The sequence below is a fragment of the Pleurodeles waltl genome, chromosome 3_1 (genome assembly GCF_031143425.1).
Source record: "Pleurodeles waltl isolate 20211129_DDA chromosome 3_1, aPleWal1.hap1.20221129, whole genome shotgun sequence".
Taxonomy (NCBI): Eukaryota; Metazoa; Chordata; class Amphibia; order Caudata; family Salamandridae; genus Pleurodeles; species Pleurodeles waltl.
The window spans coordinates 1766363258-1766380765 of NC_090440.1; the positions used below are offsets into that span (position 1 = coordinate 1766363258).

Sequence of the window (17508 nt, forward strand, 5' to 3'; positions counted from 1 at the left end):
ATAGCTTATATTTGTGAGGTCTGAAAGGCCTCAGGTGCTCGATCTTGTTTAGTTTGAATGACCCTTTGCTATCAATCCCTCTTACATGTTTCTAACAAACCTCTCTTGCACAGTAGTGTTAACCTAAATAACCTTACACACAACTTACAATGGGAGCCTTATTCAGCGGGAAAAGGCATTCAGTTTCACCTTCCTGACAGAGCTACTTTGTTTGCTGTTCAGAGCCTTCGACTTTTTTCTGCTGTAACCATCCTTAAACACTGTCTTCCCAGCTGTTTCTCTTTAGCGTGGAAATCAAATTTAGCTGGAAACTACATCTGATTTCTATCACATTTAGGTCGGGGATGCCTCCTTACGGTCGGAAAGGTGTTCACTTGCAAGCTGCATGAGTTTTGAGACCAAGTCCTTAGGTTTTCAGTTCTGTCACCAAGTCATGCCATTTCTGCCTGGGTAAGTCATTTCATTAAAGAAGGCATCTCCTTGCAAACTAACAATTCATGGGGCTTTCGAACGAATTACTTCCTTTTCTGTTCCCACAAAAGCAGCCTGTAGCGTGCTCCTGGGCTCCCATTCTCTCGAGGCCTGGCAGAGCGCACAGGTGCAGTGAATGGATTTCCACACACCATTTCCACAGGGCAAGGGCGTGCAAGGTAAATTCGAGACGGGGATACAATCAGTTTGATCAGCTTTCTGCTCCTTGTAAGACGCACAAAACCTTTCCACCGTGGCAGAGGAGGCCACAAATCCATTCTCTTCACTCTACTTTGGGCAGACTCTTCGTGAACGAAGCCCTGAAGGCCCATGCCAAGTCTAGGGAATTAGGTAAACCGATTGGTCCAAAGATTACATGAATGTATGCCAGAGCCTGACCCTCTCCTAGGAACACTGCTCTATTGTGCTTTGTGTCATTGGATGTAGAGCATCAATGTTTTCAAATTCCCGGCGAAAGATAATTTTTATTTTGCAAAAAAGAATATTTAAGTGAGAAAATTAGGACACATGAAAAAGAAATGTAAAAAACTGCATCTGTCACATGACTCAAACATAAGGTACTTTAAAAGAAAAATACATGCTGTGTCACTTACTTTCCAATTAGTTGTCCCTACCAGTGTGGCTCTTACAGCATTTTTTCAGAATATTTCGTGGTTAAGAACTGAAATGCAAATACACAAAAAAGTCAGAAGGTTAATTCTTGAACCACAACTGCCAACTTCTATAAACCTTTCACTAGGAGGGCTGCTAAAGGGGGTGGGGCTTTCTGCCTAACACACCCTGCAGCTCTTCTTCCTGACCCAATAAAAAAAAGCATGCATAAATAGGTTGCACCTTTGTAACGCAAATGTCAATCTATTGATTTTTCCATTGCTTGTTTGCAAGGCATTGGTTCAAAAAAGGAAAAGAAAAAACATTTCAAAATGCTGGTAGAAAAGCAAACACATAACTTAAGTTATTTCAAAACTGTACACTCAGTATAATATTTTTAATACTTATGAATGGCATGGTTTATTTTTCAAACTTTGAACAGAACTTAAAAAGAATAAGGAAGTAACATAATGTAAAAGAAACTGCTTGCCAAGGCCTAGTTTACTTTTCACAGGACTCAGAACTGAAACAAATGTTTTAATCATGTGGTCCTCTGAAATAGCCCAGGAAGGTGATTTATGGACCTCTTCATATCCTTTTCAGTACTGTTGAGTACACCGTCTAACTCACACATCAGCTAAGTATAGCAGGCAGCCCCTTTCCCAGAACTACAAATGCCTCTATGTGCCAATGCATGTGCTTTCATACAATGTGTAAAAATGCATGAGATAAGACAGAGCATCTCTTAAAGTCTGTTCTTTGGTTACACCCATATAAGCATATACCTGTTACAGTGCTTCTACAGAGAAGCTGAAATAGGCTGGCAGCAGCACTGGGAGTGCAGAGTGAGTATTTGAGGAGATAGAGCAAGAACACATGCACACTCAAAAGAGTGCTAAATGAAAAGGAAAAGAGTAGTTCACTGAATATGAGCCATGTAAAGACACAAATCACCAACTCAAAAGAATGGTAAAGAAGCTATGCTTGAGAGGATGCGCAATCTCAAGAAGAGGAAGCTATCGAATGAGCAAGCCAATCAATCGTAAGCAACGGCATAGGACAATGCCCACTGTAAGATTTTGGAATAGTCATGGGGAGGTTTCAAAATCAGTAATGGCCCTCAGCAGTGCAGAATCTCAAAACACGAGTTGTAAACCCACTCTGTGCAGGAGCTCCAGCTCACCTTGTGTCTCTCTGTGTGATAGAGGCTCTCCACTATGAGACAGTCTGAAAGGCCAATAAAATGTGCCACAAAATATCACCATGTGAGTTGAAAGGCCTGCTGTACTTGTCAAGAATTTGCTTACCTGAAATAGAACAGACACATTTCTCAAGGGCAGTGTGCATCTAAGAAGTAGGAGCCAAATTACATGTTTAGTACCAAAGACTGAGTCATTTTGCACAGGTGACCCTCGAAGCTGATGCCAGGGAATTCTAAGGTAAGGAATCTGCAGCTAGAAGTCTCTATCAGATGAACAAGTTACTTACCTTCGGCAACGGATTATCTGGTAGAGACTATATCTGGCAGCAAATTCCTTACACCCACCCAAGCCTCCCCACTCTGCGGATATATATTTATATATATGTTTTGGTATTTTGCCTTTCTTAAGGGCATGTCTTTTTCTTCAAACAATCAAGTGTAAAAACTAAAGGCTGTTGGTTCTTCTATGACTCTGCGCTTCTGGCGTGGAAAGTTGTGGGAAAAAGAACTGACGCACACGGGCCGAGGTGGCGTCTATATAGACAACCGTGACTTTACAGACGGCTCCAACAACACTGACGACGCCACATGGAGCTGAACGACACACGCGGATCCGAACAACGCCACCTGACGGCACACGAACTGATGAGTCAAAGCAAATATAATTTTGCACTAGTCAGCTTTTCTCAAATTCCAAGGCACAATGTTGCTCAGTCACTCAATCTCCAATTTTGACCCAAGTGCCATGTTAATAAGATTGACTTTGCACTGTGTCTGAAACATTTAAGTGTGATTTGACTGTACGGCTATCTATATAATCAGTTGTTATCAATGCTTTAAAACATACAGAGAGTGTGCTTTGGTTCTGCCCAGAGGCCAATTTCTCTTGTACATTATGCTATTGGCTGATTGGTATATCGCTCCACCTCATATGGAGTGCTGCCATTGCAATAAATGAGGGACTGCTTTACGTTTCAATTGCACTCTTTTTACCCCAGGTGCATTGTGTACTCAAACAAATCTTTTGTTTTTTGATTGCACAGCAGGCTTAATATTATAGTCAAGGCTCAAATTGCAAGCTAGAGTTGTTGGTTTCACCAATGCCTGTATATTACTTTAATATCCAAACTTTTTGTCCAGCCCTTAATGCAATATGCACCAAGTGAAGTGGTCTTTGAGAGGGGACAAAACTTGAGAGGTGACCCCACCACAGCTACCTAAGAGCTCTTGATCACTTTGATGAGCCCATCCCCCCCAACGGACTGTCAGGCATTTGAGACACTCCTATGATGGAGCATGACACCTAGGTTGATGTGTGAGGGTTTCTCTTACGTTTGATTTAGGGTCCCAGAGATGCTCTTAGGGCCTATGTTACTGGCAGTCCGTGTGTTTGATAACTAGAGTTTCTGTGAGCTGTATAAAGGGGTTGGTAGATGGCCCTACAGGCGAGGCTACTCTTTTGTACAAGACTCAAGAGGCAGTGACTAACGTCTCTGAAAGAAGCAAGCTGGACTTCAGTCAGAGACCTCACCATGGCCAAACAGTAGGGGTTTGATGATACAGAACAATTTCAGACGGCATCTTGCATTTTTTTGTCATTTCAATAACATGAAGGTCAAGATTTACTACATACCACTGAAGGCAAACAACCAGGCATTGTTCAGTCTGAATTCTGAGAACTACCCATGGATATAATAAATATCTACTTGTGCTCAAGGAGTTCAATTACACAACAGTTTCCTATTTGTAAAATAATTTTGAAAATATAATACAATAATATAGTGAGAACAATGTAGTAGGAAAAATGTGTCTTTTCCTTTAAAATAGTATGAATTACTCTTCACTACATTCATAAAATAATTTAACAAATGCCTTTGCTGATTAGTTTGAAATGAGAACTTTTCCCACATCAAGAGTCACTACTTGGGAATTTCTGTACAAACCACCCAGAGGTAAGCCACAAAAATACATTTCTGTAGGCATATAGGGTCATCTGTGCGGAGATGCACACCTGATTCGCTAACCATAAGGCACATGTGATAGAGATCTATGCGTTTCGTGACTTTGCCGGCGTAGACCCTTTTTCTAACCATGTGTGCTTTGAGTATTCCACTAGCAGAAAAGCTGCATGCACTGGGTTACTTGATTTAAAAAGAAAAACTAATAGCTTTTCATTTTCCTTTGTGAAATGTTCTCTACTCCTTACCTTCTCAAAACGTGTCTATTCCATACAGTTTGCATACTTATGTCTTTTAAAATCTAGAGAAGTTGGAGAACAGAACTTCAAATATCTAGGCATAAACAAAAATTCACTAATGTGTGGTGTTCACCTTATGTACAAAGAACACTCTCGAGGGAATCCAGGCCAGGTCTCACTTATGGAAAATTCAGTAAACATAAGAGAACTTCCAAAGTAATAAGTGACATCCCTACACTCAGAAATAAGATGACACTACCTTGATGGCATTTTAAGGCTGCCCCAGAAATGGTTGTTGTGAATCAGAAAAATAATCCTTGCTCGAGCGCAGCAATTAGGGGGCAGAAGAAGCTCACAGCTACAAAGGGCATTTCAACAAAATGCATTGCTGACTTCCTGGGAACCGGCTGGGCTGGTGGCCTTATTCATGCTGGCTTTGTCTGCATCCACGCCTCTCTCCTGGCATTTTTGGAACTGTGTGGTGGTAATTCCTGCCCCTCTCGGGGCTGGAATGAGGACTGCTTTTCTGGATGGTTCTGTCAGACCTTAAAGGATGTGGATTCCTCTGTCCTCCAGGATAGCTGTGATAGGTGTGGGCCCTCACCTGTTTGTGCTGCCTGCTAGGCGTGGGCCCGGGTGTACTTGTTTTCTTTGAGACGCCGGGCTCCCAATCACTGGAAGAAAGGTGAGCGCCCTCTCTTCTCTGCCAGGGGTGAAGGTTAGGCATGGGCTTCCTGCTATTCTCCCTGCTGGGCTCGGCTCTTGTTGGGGGCATTGCTTTGTCTCCCGTCTCGTGCCTTTTTAGGCTGTGCTGTTTCCTGACCTCCCTACTGAGCTTGGCTGCGGTTGCGTGGTGCTGTCCTGGTGGTTAGCCTCTGCTTTTCTAGCTCCCTGATGTTACATTGAGCCTCTGTAGTTGGAAGTGAATCCCTTCTGTCACCGAGGAAAGTGACACTATTTTTTTTCCGGTAGTATCACAGCTCAAAAGAAATTTCAGAAAAGTATAATGCATCAAATATACATATCAATTTAAAAATGCAAAAAGATACAAATGTAAGTATAGGTATTGGTACACACAAGAGTGCTCCTTCTGCTCAATTCCTTGCAACAGAGCATTCATGGACAGTACAAAACCGTGAAATATTAAAGTGTTATAGTTGCCACCTGGTAAAGACTGAGGGGCTCATTGCGACATTGGCAGTCCCACCACGGGACCGCCAATGAAGCAGGGAGGACGTCACCGTCATGCCGGTGGCGTCCCCCCCAGTCATATTACAATGTTCCCATCGGCCTGACCGGCTGGAACAATTAATATTTATGTATTTTTGGGGGGGAGGGGACCACGTAAGGAGAGTGGTAGGAAGGGCAAGTAGCCAAATGGGGGGATGGAAAAATAAAAAAAAGGAAAAGCCACTTACCTTCGTGGCTTGCCGAATGACGACCTCCTAGTTCCAGTGTTCCAGTCTTCTCTTCTCTAACCAATCCTGGTGCTGCTCTCGTGCTTAGACAGCTGGGTTAGAGAGGTTTAAAATGTGCATGTCTAGTTGGCCATCATGACATGGCTGGCCAAAGGGACATGCACACTTTAAACATAAGTGTACAGCTCCCTGCTGCCAACTCAGCAGCAATGCCCAGCTCTGTTCTGACACTTGGTAATAAAAAAAAACGAATTACCATTTATTTTTCATCTCTGGGCCTTCTCTGAGGCATTTTGTAGTGGGGTGACTCTCCTCAGCTATAATGGAGGAGCAGCTCCTGGCCATTGGTTGATATTAGTGCTCTCCTGTGTGTGCTCCCTGCTTGAGTTTAGGGTGTACCTGTTTTCTAAAAGATGCTAGGATACCCTATGCTAGAGGATAGGGGAGTGCCCTCTAATTTTTCTGCTTGAGGTGGGAGCTAGGCTTTCGATTTACACTCTGCTCACTGCTAGGTTTGGGGTTTGTGGGATGATCTCTGTCTTGATGCATTCTGTTGGCCACTCTGTGCCAGCACCCCTGCCTGGCTTCTTTAAGATTGAGTAGTTCTTTAATGATGTTTGGTCTGCTCTTCACCATTTCCTAATGGACTTCTTGATCAGTGTTGTGGCATTTTACCTGGCAATGGTGTGGGCTGGTCGTGAGCTTCCTTCTGTGCTCCTTGGTGGGCTTTGGGCTTATGTAATGTGTGTCCTGCCTCTGTCTCCTGTGGCTGTGTGTATCTCTGCAACACTACTAAGTTTATAGGGGGACATGTAGTTAGTTCTGAGGGTTCTGATGTTTGTCCTTCCCTTCACTGGCCCCACTTTCTGCTTGGGACTAAATTATACCTGCTTAGTATAAAGGGCGGGAGCCTCCTCCTTTAGTGTACAAGTGTGCGCCCTCTTTTTTGTTGTGTGCTGTGGACTGGTCTTGTGTTGCCACTTATTCTCCAAGATGGGCTTTGGGCTTATGAGAAGTGTGCCTTATATCCTGTCTCATGTCCCCTCTATCCCCCTGCCTTGTTGCTGAACCTGTTAGGGGCCTATGTGATATAAGTTCTTATTGTTTGCCTCTCCTTCCTTTCCTCTCTGATGGACTTAGGGATATATTTGGGTTTACACACCTTGTGGATCAGGCCTGACTTGGTATAACCCTTGTGAACATGCTGGGCTTGGACCTTGTGTGTCATGTGCCCAGCTCAGTCTTCATAGCTTTAGTTGCCTTACTTCCCTCTCCTTTTCGTGAGCTTAGGATTTAGAGTTTGTCATGGAGCTGTCACTTGTTTCCAGCCTGACAGAATCTTGCCTGCTCTGTGTGCATTGCTGGTTGACTTGTGCTTGTGGAAAGGCCATTTGCTGCTCTGTTCTGTCCCAGTGCCCTACCAGCACACCTCATGTTTTTGATAGGTGGGTTGTTTGTAGGGTGGCCTTGGCACACTGTCTGTTTGGCATTGATTAGGCATTCTCTGCATTTATTGTGACACTGTCCTTTTACTTCTTTGAACTTCAAGCTGTTCTTAAGTGTAGGTTCCCCTTCTCTGTATGACGTGACTCCCTCCAGTTTGGCCATTCTCTCCCCCACATGCTTCTGTGGGTGATGTTTGACATTTAACTGTTCCCTGTGTTTTATGCTCTCTCACAGCCTGATCCAGAACCTGAGTGCTTGTGTCCTGGTGTGGCATGGTGTACTTGTTTGCTTTCTGTTTGGGCCTTCACTTGCTTTCAGATTGGCTTGGTGCTTGTAGGTTGCTGTTTGGGTTCTCATGGGAGCTGTGTTTGGAGTTTGTCCCTCCCTTCAGTACTAGGAAGTTGGTTCTGCCATGCTGCTTAGGTTTGGCCCAGTTCTACCATCTTTTGGGCTATCTTTATGTCTTTTTTTGCTTGGGCTCCTTTTGCCGCCTGATCTCCTAAGGGTGTGCTGCTTTAACTTCAAGCTTGTAATTGTTGTCCATGTATTCCTGAGTGCCTCTTTCTACTCTTGTGCTTGTGTCTTTTGGTTCCTTCTGGCTCCTCCTCTGCATCGCCGACTGTGGGTTCTGTTTCACTGGGCTTGCTTGGTTGTCTTGTTACCTTTCTTGACAGGTCTTCATGCTTGTGTCTTTTGGTCCTTCCCGCTCCTTATGTGTATTGCTAGCTGGGTGTTAATGCTCTTTCCTTGGGTTTCCTTGGCTGTCTTGTTGCTTATAGCAAGTCACAATTGCCAGTATGTTCCTAATATTGGCCAGTGGCTACTCTGGGGGCACAAATTGTGGCCTTTGCCTTTTTGACTTCCAGTGCTTGTTGGCTTCATTTAACACTAGCACATGGGGCTTTGTTGACCCTCATTCTTTCTATCTTGACTTTTTAAGTACTGTCTGATTACTTTGGTTTGTGATCGATAGCCTTATGATGTAAGAACTAGGACTACGAATTGATGATTAGATTGTTTATGGGAAAATCAATTTGTAAGAAATTGGATTACTGGTTGAGGGAGTGAAACCTCACTCAAGCATCAACCACAATTTGTGTCAGGGTGAAACACAAGTAAACCCCAGATTAACCTGTGCTCAACCCTCTGGCAGCATGGCACAAAGCAGTCAGGCTTAACTTAGAGGCAATGTGTAACATTTATGCAGCACATCAAACAGTAATAAAGTGAAAACAACAACACGAGGAAAATCCCACACCAATTAAAAAAAAAAACAAGTATATTTTAATAAAAATGTTGAAACCAAAATGACTAAAATTCAATCAGTAAAAGTGGAGACATTCAATTTTCAAGATTTAAGAGAAAAGAGTGCTTAGAAGCTCAAAGCCTGAACTGTGGTTGTCTGGTAGGGATGGATTATGGGCTGACTACAGGGACCAAGTTATGCACGCTGAACAAAGTAACTTAAATCCTGGTTGCGGACTGTCGCAAGATCATGCGCCTGACCTGTTGAGCTGCGAAGGAAAGTTTAGGCCTAGCAAAGGATTTAGTGGATCATTATGACCACGGTGGATGGCGGTAATATGGAGAAAAGTACTGCCAACAGGCTGCCGGTACTTTCCTCCATATTAAGACATTGGCGAATGCACCACACCGACCGCCACGGCGGTAACGACTGCCGGGCTGGAGACTTCAGTCTCCGGCCCGGCGGCCGTCACTTGCCCGCCTGCGGGATTATGACCCCGCCTACCACCATGGTTTTTGTGGCAATCTTACCACCACGAAAACCATGGCGGTAGGCACTATCAGTGACAGGGAATCCCTTCCCTGTCACTGATGGGGGTCTTCCCCACTCCCCTCCCCAGATTCTCCCCCCACCCCCTCTTCTCCCCAGACCCCCACTACATACACTCACCTGCATTTACACACGAACACACGCATACACACTCTCATACCCTCATTCATCCACGCATGCATACATCCATTCACACACACATCCACACACACTGACATACATACAAACACACCCGTATTCACACAACACAACATACACACATTCACACATCCATACATGCACACACAGACAACACGCATTACACACCCGCATACACGCACACACAGACATACACACACACCCTCACACACACACAACATCCCCCACCCCCTCCCCTGTCGGAGCATCTGACTTACCTGATGTCAGGGGGTCCTCTGGCAGGAGACGGGCCGCTGCTGCCAGCAGCGGCGTCCGCCAGCAGAACACCACCAGACGGTATCATGGGTCATGATGCTGTCTGCGGTGGTCTACTGGCGTGGTGCTGCTGCTGGCAGCAGCACCACCTAACCACCATCCACCGGCATGTGCCGGCATGGCCACAGCCAGATTTCCGCCATCATTCTGGTGAAATCCAGCTGTGGTCAAAATCCGGCTGACGGCCGGTAGCCAATGCAGGCGGTTTTTCCTCTGGGGTTTTAATGAGCCCCTTAGTTTGCCAGGTAGAAATGGCAGTATAAAACTGCATACACAGGCTGCAATGGCAGGCCTGCAATATATTTAAAGGGCTACTTAGGAGGGTGGTACAGTCAGCGCTACAGGCCCACTAGTAACATTTAATTTAGAAGCCCTGAGTACATGTAGTACCACATTCTTAGGGACTTACAAGTAAATTAAATATATGCTGATTGGGTGTAAGCGATTTTACCATGTTTAAGGGAGAGAGTGCAAGCACTGTAGCACTGGTTTGCAGCAGGAACGTGCACAGACTTCTTCCTTTTCTTAGGCCATACAACTTACCCACTCTCTCTGCTTAGTCCCTGTTTGGTAGTCACCCTGAAGGCTTCTGGGCAGAAGTCTGCTTTTATAAGCATATCTTGATGGCGAGAAGTTTAGTTTTTGATTTTATGCAGCTGTGTGTCTGTCTCCAGGGTGTTGTCTCACCTCATTATTGAAGGAGTGGGATGTGCACATAGAATTGGAGTTATGGGATCACTGGTAAGTAATTGAAGTATTACCAATGATCTACTCACATGAACAGTGATATGTGCTGGCAAACTTGAAGAAAGGATGGAATGTAATGAGTTTTCAGGGCTAATGTAGTTTCGGAATTCAAGGCAGTGTCTCCATATTTCAAAGCTCTGCCTTTGCCAAGAGTTACTTGCTTGGTGTTATGATGACAGCAATAAAGTGGTTGAATATAATACTAGACTCTGTGCCTTACCTTAAAAATACGTCACACTTTAAAACAATAAAAAAGAAAACATATTTGATTAGTTTTAAAGCGCGTGGTTAGTTACCTAAAACATGTTACTGGACAGTCTCCCCTCTGGTTTATAAAAACATTTGTGGTCATTTGTGGTCAGGATGTCAACATTGCATTTTTTTACTACCTTTGAATGAGTTATTTCGGTATTGCTATTCAGAAGACGTGTTAATAATAGGAAATTGGATTCAGTTACGACCAGAGTAGTGACGTTAACCCTAAAGAAGCTTGCCTTGTGCTAGGCTCATAATAACTATTTTTGTCTGGTGGACTTATGTATCTTGAATTTTACCTTTACTTCATACAGTGTACAATCGGTTGAGAAAGTAATATTTGTTTAATTCACTGGGGGATACTTCTCTCAAATGGTTTACACATTTCATAACTTCTATTCTGTGGCTGCTGCGGGCTGTATTTCACAATGAGCTCAAAGTGTGAGATGAACCTTTTGTTTGTTGTTGAGTGTGTATATTTTGTAAAGCATGCACATGCCACCCTGGTGGCCTTAGGGCACTAATATTTTGAGACTCTTTGTTGTCAAAGAGATTTGATACCAAGTTCAGAAAAATGTGACCACAGGCCCCAAAACCTCCTATCTCCCTGTGTGTGTAAAATATAGGCTTCCATGTTTAGCTGAAGAACAGCCTGCATTATCTACATCCTGCTGGGACTCTCCAGGATAAGTTTAACTTCTGTGGCAAAAAATGTTTGATGAACTTCTGTTTACCCCATTCTGTCCTCTCTCAAAAACTGGCCTGACATATTTTGATCACTCTTTCTCAGTTGAAAATGTTAACCGCTCCTCTGTGATCTGGCTGTCGAAGCAGGTAGACCGCGAGGGATGGAGAGACAATGTACAGAGCCAGGGAGAACAGGCTCGAGTTATGGAGCTTGAGTCTTGTACAAAAAGAGACCAGCTCCCTCAATCACTGTCTGACATGATAAAACAGAGGACTGCTCCTACTAAAGTTCCCCGGAAGGATGCCTGACTGCAAGATGATAAATACCCGATTTATGGCCTGATTTAGTATTCAGTGAATTACAAATGACATTTAATATAATGCACCTGTAATACTGCTATCAGTCACATTTGTGATGGAGTAACCCATCCGCTCCACTCTAAATCAGGCTTTTAAACTTAAAACTCTGAAGACAATTTACATTTGACAGCGAATTCAGAATAATACCTTACAGTCTGTGACATTAGGAAAGCATTCAAAGCTAGTGTAAATCTGCAGAAATATACTGGAGTTTATAATGTTTTGGCAACACTTCTAAAACCGTTTGACATGTTATCACAAGAGCACTGAGTTGGACACACAGGCAGCTAAAAATATAGACAGACAGACAGGGCGATAGATAGATAGATAGATAGATAGATAGATAGATAGATAGATAGATAGATAGATAGATAGATAGATAGATAGATAGATAGATAGACAGGAATAGAAAGCATGAGAAAGAGAGAGACAGAGCAATGAGAGTGAAAATGAACTTGAAAGAAAGAAAGCAATAAAGAGAAAGTGGTACGCCCAGATGTCCTGCTGTCTGGAGATAAACTCAGACATAGCTTGATTGAGATAGGCAGATGGAGATGGATTGAGGAATACATAACAAAACAGATCAACAAATAGCTGGATAAGTATGCAGTTAGATACATAGACTATGACAGATCGAGTTAGATAAATTGGCTGGCAGTAGACACGCTGCGTTTAAGTAATGCAATTTGCTTTCAACCGCTAAACATATTTTGCAAAGAACCAGCACAAACTGTAGATACTTCTGACCTGATTTATTAGTGGGGAGTAATCCGGCAACTTCTTTTGAACAGGGTAAACCCATCAGTAATGGGTGTACTTCTGTTTGAACTTGTTGATAGATAAAATACAGCTGCCATGTTGGCAGCAGTAATCCCATAAGCACTCATCCCACTGGACGTAACCTCGCAAATGACACGTGGCAGAATTACTGCGCGTGACAGAACTCAAAGAATGTCACATTAACCACAACTCTCTAAGTCAAGTCCTTAGTCTTTAATAAGAGCATCAAGGCATAGTATGCAAGCATCACAAAACTAAAGACTGAGTGAACCCCAAAAAATCAGCACCACTTATGTTTATGCAAACGTAAATGCCAGATGGTAAATGCTTTGAGAAGTTCAATTTTTCAATGTGCTGTTGGATGAATACAAGACCTTCTATTGAGAGGGTGAGTTTTCCTATCACTTTAGGTGAAATGGATAGACGGGTCTAGAGAGTTTAAAGAGGAAAAAATGGATACTGTATGCAATTTATGCACATATAATTAAATGATTTTATTATAACAAAAATATTTAAATATATTAAAGTAAAAACATGACAGCTAGGTTAAAAGGATCGAAATCACATCAAAGGCTTAGATGGAAAATGGTGAAGAGGAGTAAATTACAAATCTTTGCCTCAAATTACATAGTATCCATAACAAAATATCGAATTAACTTGCACCTAAAACCATTTGGAAAATTCGTACTGGAATGTCATGAAATGAAATCAGAAAACAAATTTCATTTTCGACTTGACATTAAAATAGTAGATTAGAATACAAATGTGAGTAAATGAATTGAGTTACAGATCATGGTGGGTGAGAGGCCTTGCTAGGGTTCAAGTACATAAATGCACAGCAGACCACATGTCAGCAGTGGGTGACTCACTTTCTAAGCCATCTTTCTACTTCAATTCTCTGTGTCTTAATTTCCTTTTCTGAGAAAAACAGGAATGTTGATAAACAACCTTAACCTAGTATGGAACAGTCCATGTGCGAGAATGAAGTCTGAAGCCTTAAATGGTGGTACTAAGTGAATATCTTGTGAATATTTCAAGAGCTACTCAGTGCCCTGGAAAGCACAAATGATAACATGCAGCCTGTTCCCCGACAGATGCCAGTCATTCGGTACCGCTCCGACCCCCGCCGCACGCCACTCTCGGAATAGACGCTTTCATTTTGGAAGTGCAATGAATGCATTTCCCCATTGACTTTAGAAATGTTAATAAATCCACAATAAATAAAAGCCTCGTCTAATACCATAACGGCCTTTCCTTGGCAAGCTGGTCTTTCGGGCAGGCTGTGGCGCGAGGCACACATAAATAGTGGAAGGTCCAGTTTCTATTTCCTAAATAAACTTGGCCGGCTGGAAATCCCAGCGTGCAGGGCCATCAATACAGCCGCCGCTGACAGCATGTGATTGGAGTGCCTCTCTCTAATAAGGTCAGTCACGAGACAGGATTTTTGAGCCATGAGCGCAGGCCACGCGGCAGCGCCATTTTGGGAAATTTCCCAACGTCCATTCTTTCAAAAAAAGCACCCAGGAGCTGTTCCAGCATTATAAGGAATGGGAAAAATCTCATGATAACACCACAGAGAAGGTACTCTTCTAGAACATCGCAAAGGCGTGCTTTCTGATTGGCTTCAAAATGACCTGCCACTAAACTGCCCCAGAAGGTTGTTTAGCACATAGCGCAACCAATGAATATGTCTGTGCAACGTGAACAGTCGCAATAGATTGTTGTTATTGTTGTTACTATTATTATTATTATTATTATTATTATTATTATTATTATTATTATTATTATGATTATTATTATTATTATATTATTACTGATACAGATTTTCAGTAGATGCATAGCACGACCAGTACATGCCTCCTTACCATGCATTTTTTTAGTATTGCTACAGAGCTGCCACAACATGCTAATTCGATTGACTAGTGAAGGATGAAAAGCTGAGGCAGCCTTTAATGATTCAGCCCTGTGATGTGCAGGTCGCAAACCTACCTCAGCAGCAGATGCCACAAGCCAATGAGCACTTTACTTCTGCAAAGAGTCCTACAGTTTGCATTGAGTACCATGGCTTTTAAAACATTTCTAACCTTTGAGTTTTCAAAAATACAACAGATACAGGTGATCCCTGTATTTCAAACGCATTATTAATTTTACCATAACAACAAGTAGCAAAATGTATCACTTACCAGTTAAAGTCCATACACGTGGTTCAGGAAAAAGCCTGTAAAAGAAGAGGAGTGTATGGGAAGTCTGTACAATGACAGGTGATGATGGGATGATCCCTCTCAAAGTAAAAAGGAGGAGAGAATGTGATCACATGCAGATAATCTAGAGTGGCTCATGTCCCCTGTTTCCACACTTAGTAGTTCCTCTAGGCCGCCTGTTCTGTAACACATCACACATCGATTGAGGTTAGAAGAAAGGATGTGACATATAGGAGAGCAATAGCCCACTAAATATGCACCTCCCCCATATAATGTAAAACATATCAAACAACCCTGTCACATGTCTGGTACATCAAAGAGTCAATGCATCACCCTCCCAGTAAGTGGGGGCCACAACCTTAGATGTACCTCCACAATCTGTGTAATTACAAAGCGTGACTGGCTTAGAGGTGAAATTGGACAGTGATAACCATCCATCTCAGTACTCTCCCTCTCATTACACATGGTCAAAGGACAGCAAGAAGGGGGCTGACCAAAGCTAAGTCAAAAAACTGCTCCGTATCTCCTCAAATTGGGTAATTTATCATTCAGACCATATGGCAACTTTTTGCAACTTGCTACTTTTCTCATGTCCCTCCACCATGTGTTGGGGCCGTTGATTTTTTCCACAATCTAAGAATTCCCATTTTCAGTACTGCCAAAGCCGTAGAAAGCCATCTAGTCATGTGCACAGCAGCACAAGAACCGAGGGATTATGTATAAGAGCCAATCGCAGCATAACAGTGCTGTTCGTGGCTAAGTGTTGTCTGACTATATTCCAGATTTGCTACAGGGGATCTCTGGAGGGAAAATGCAGACAGCCATACTATATTAGAAGCAATAATATCTCACACAATTTACCGTTGCTATTCTTCATATGGTGCGTTTCAAAAACCACACCCACAAACAAATCACTTGGGGACAGATTTATGAAAAGTGGTGTTGCACATAGTGCAGCGCTACTTCTCTTAAGCCCCTTTGCGCCCCCTAATGCCACCATGTGAGTGCTGTATTTAAAATACGGCACACCGTGGCGTAGTCAGGGGTACTAGCGTCATCATTTTTTATGCTAGTCCGACACTTTGCAGGATTAGTGTCAAAAATGTTTACGCTAATCCTGCAAAGCACTCTAGAAGCTCATTGAATAGAATGGGAGCCTCCTTTTAACACCTGCTCTTAGCAGGCATTAAAAATGCTGATAAAAATTCCGCAAATAAATCTCTTAGATTTCTTTGCGCCATTTTTTTCGGCCCACCCTAGTGCCGGAATGCTCCCCCTTGAATACATTATGCCTGGCGCAGGTATAATGTGGCATAAGGGGTTACAAAGTGGCGCAATGCAAGCATTGCGTCACTTTGTAAATATGGTGCAGTGTTCTTGGCCTCCCAACACCACATTAGAGTAAAAACAAATGATGCTAAAGTGGCATTGAAATGGAGCTAGGCCGTCTTAAATCTCAGCCTTAATATATGATAGTATATTATAGGTATAGCTACTTGCATACGCGCACTTGTGAGGACTCCTTGAAGTGATAAGATGGTGGAACCAAATGGTGAGTGACTGGTGAACATGCTGTGCTTGATTAGTCAAACTCTTATTCATGGACCAAGATCTACATTGAAACTCACATTAGCAGCATGTAAACTGCTGACAACTTCTCTGAACCGGCCTACAGTGAAAGGAAAGGTTAAATACGGTTCAATTATAAAGGTCTTCAAGGGACATAATACACGGGCATTGCACTGTGGTTGGGTTGTAAAAGATAGACATGATTGGGGTATAGTGGCAGCTCACAATTCTGCACTCGAGTGATACTAATCCCGCTGACTTTTGACAGCTACGTTCATGGGCATGTCCATTACACCTCAGGACAGAAAATTATATTTCAAGTTGGAAGAACAATAGTCCGAGCATCTTTAGGCAATAATGCCTGAGTAATATTCATTGCTTCTCCTCCTCCTAATTGGAATATTTTATAGTGTCAAGGTATCAGTTAATAGTTATTGTTTTAAAAGAGGTTCTAATTAGCTCACACCTGTCTCGTCGTAGCCCCTGTTATAAAGGCTGATTGCCTCATAGTATAGTCGTCTGTGAGTGGGTTAACAAAAACATTTTCCCCTTTGTGTTTTCATCCTCTAGTCTCCACTAATGACGGGTTTGTATACTAAAGCTCACAGATAGTGACCTTTTAGGAAATAGCAGATTTTTAAGGTTCACTCTTCCATTAATTCGGCACTTTTGTCATTGCTCCCTGTGTGCACGATTGTCAGGACCACAGACAAGCACACACAGTCCATAAAGATTTCTGTTGTTGGTGCAATTAAAAAAGAAGTCACCAAAAGTTATTAATGTCTGCATATTTACATGAAAATATTAAGAGTAGCCGCATTGCACATACAGATTATTCAAAGATTGTGTGGTCTCTACAATGTAAAATGTAAAACCAAGAGGTCCAGTGTAATAGAAGTCAGAAATTAAATATTTATTTCTGTTTCCCAAGGAGGCTGTAATGGCTGCATTTAAACATTGTGGATTTCTATACATAATGTTTTATGTACTATATTTCGTTGGGTGGTTTACATTTTCTGTGGATTTTGTAAAGAAATAAATCAATGACATTGGATATTATTAAAGTAACCTGTTATTTCTCTAAAAAAGTTCGATCATGTTGTGAATTCTACTTAGATAACATCAGAGTCCTGGCTGCACACAATGTTGGGTTTATGAAGACTGTCGAAGTTAATTGTGACAATGTAAGCTACATTCAGTAAACGCTTTATTTCAGTTCCAAATTTCCGCAAATTCAGCACTTAATGTGCAGTCATTTGGCTAATTGCAATCAAGGTACTAAAGCATATCAGTTCATGGAAAACTTTTTTAGTTGT

The 17508-nt window shown here is 42.5% G+C and overlaps 1 protein-coding gene across 2 annotated transcripts in view; it reads left to right on the forward strand.

The window, feature by feature from the left end:
• The window catches only part of SATB2 (SATB homeobox 2), a 329978-nt gene that overhangs the window by 282363 nt on the left and 30107 nt on the right, over nucleotides 1-17508 (forward strand). The window lies entirely within an intron of this gene.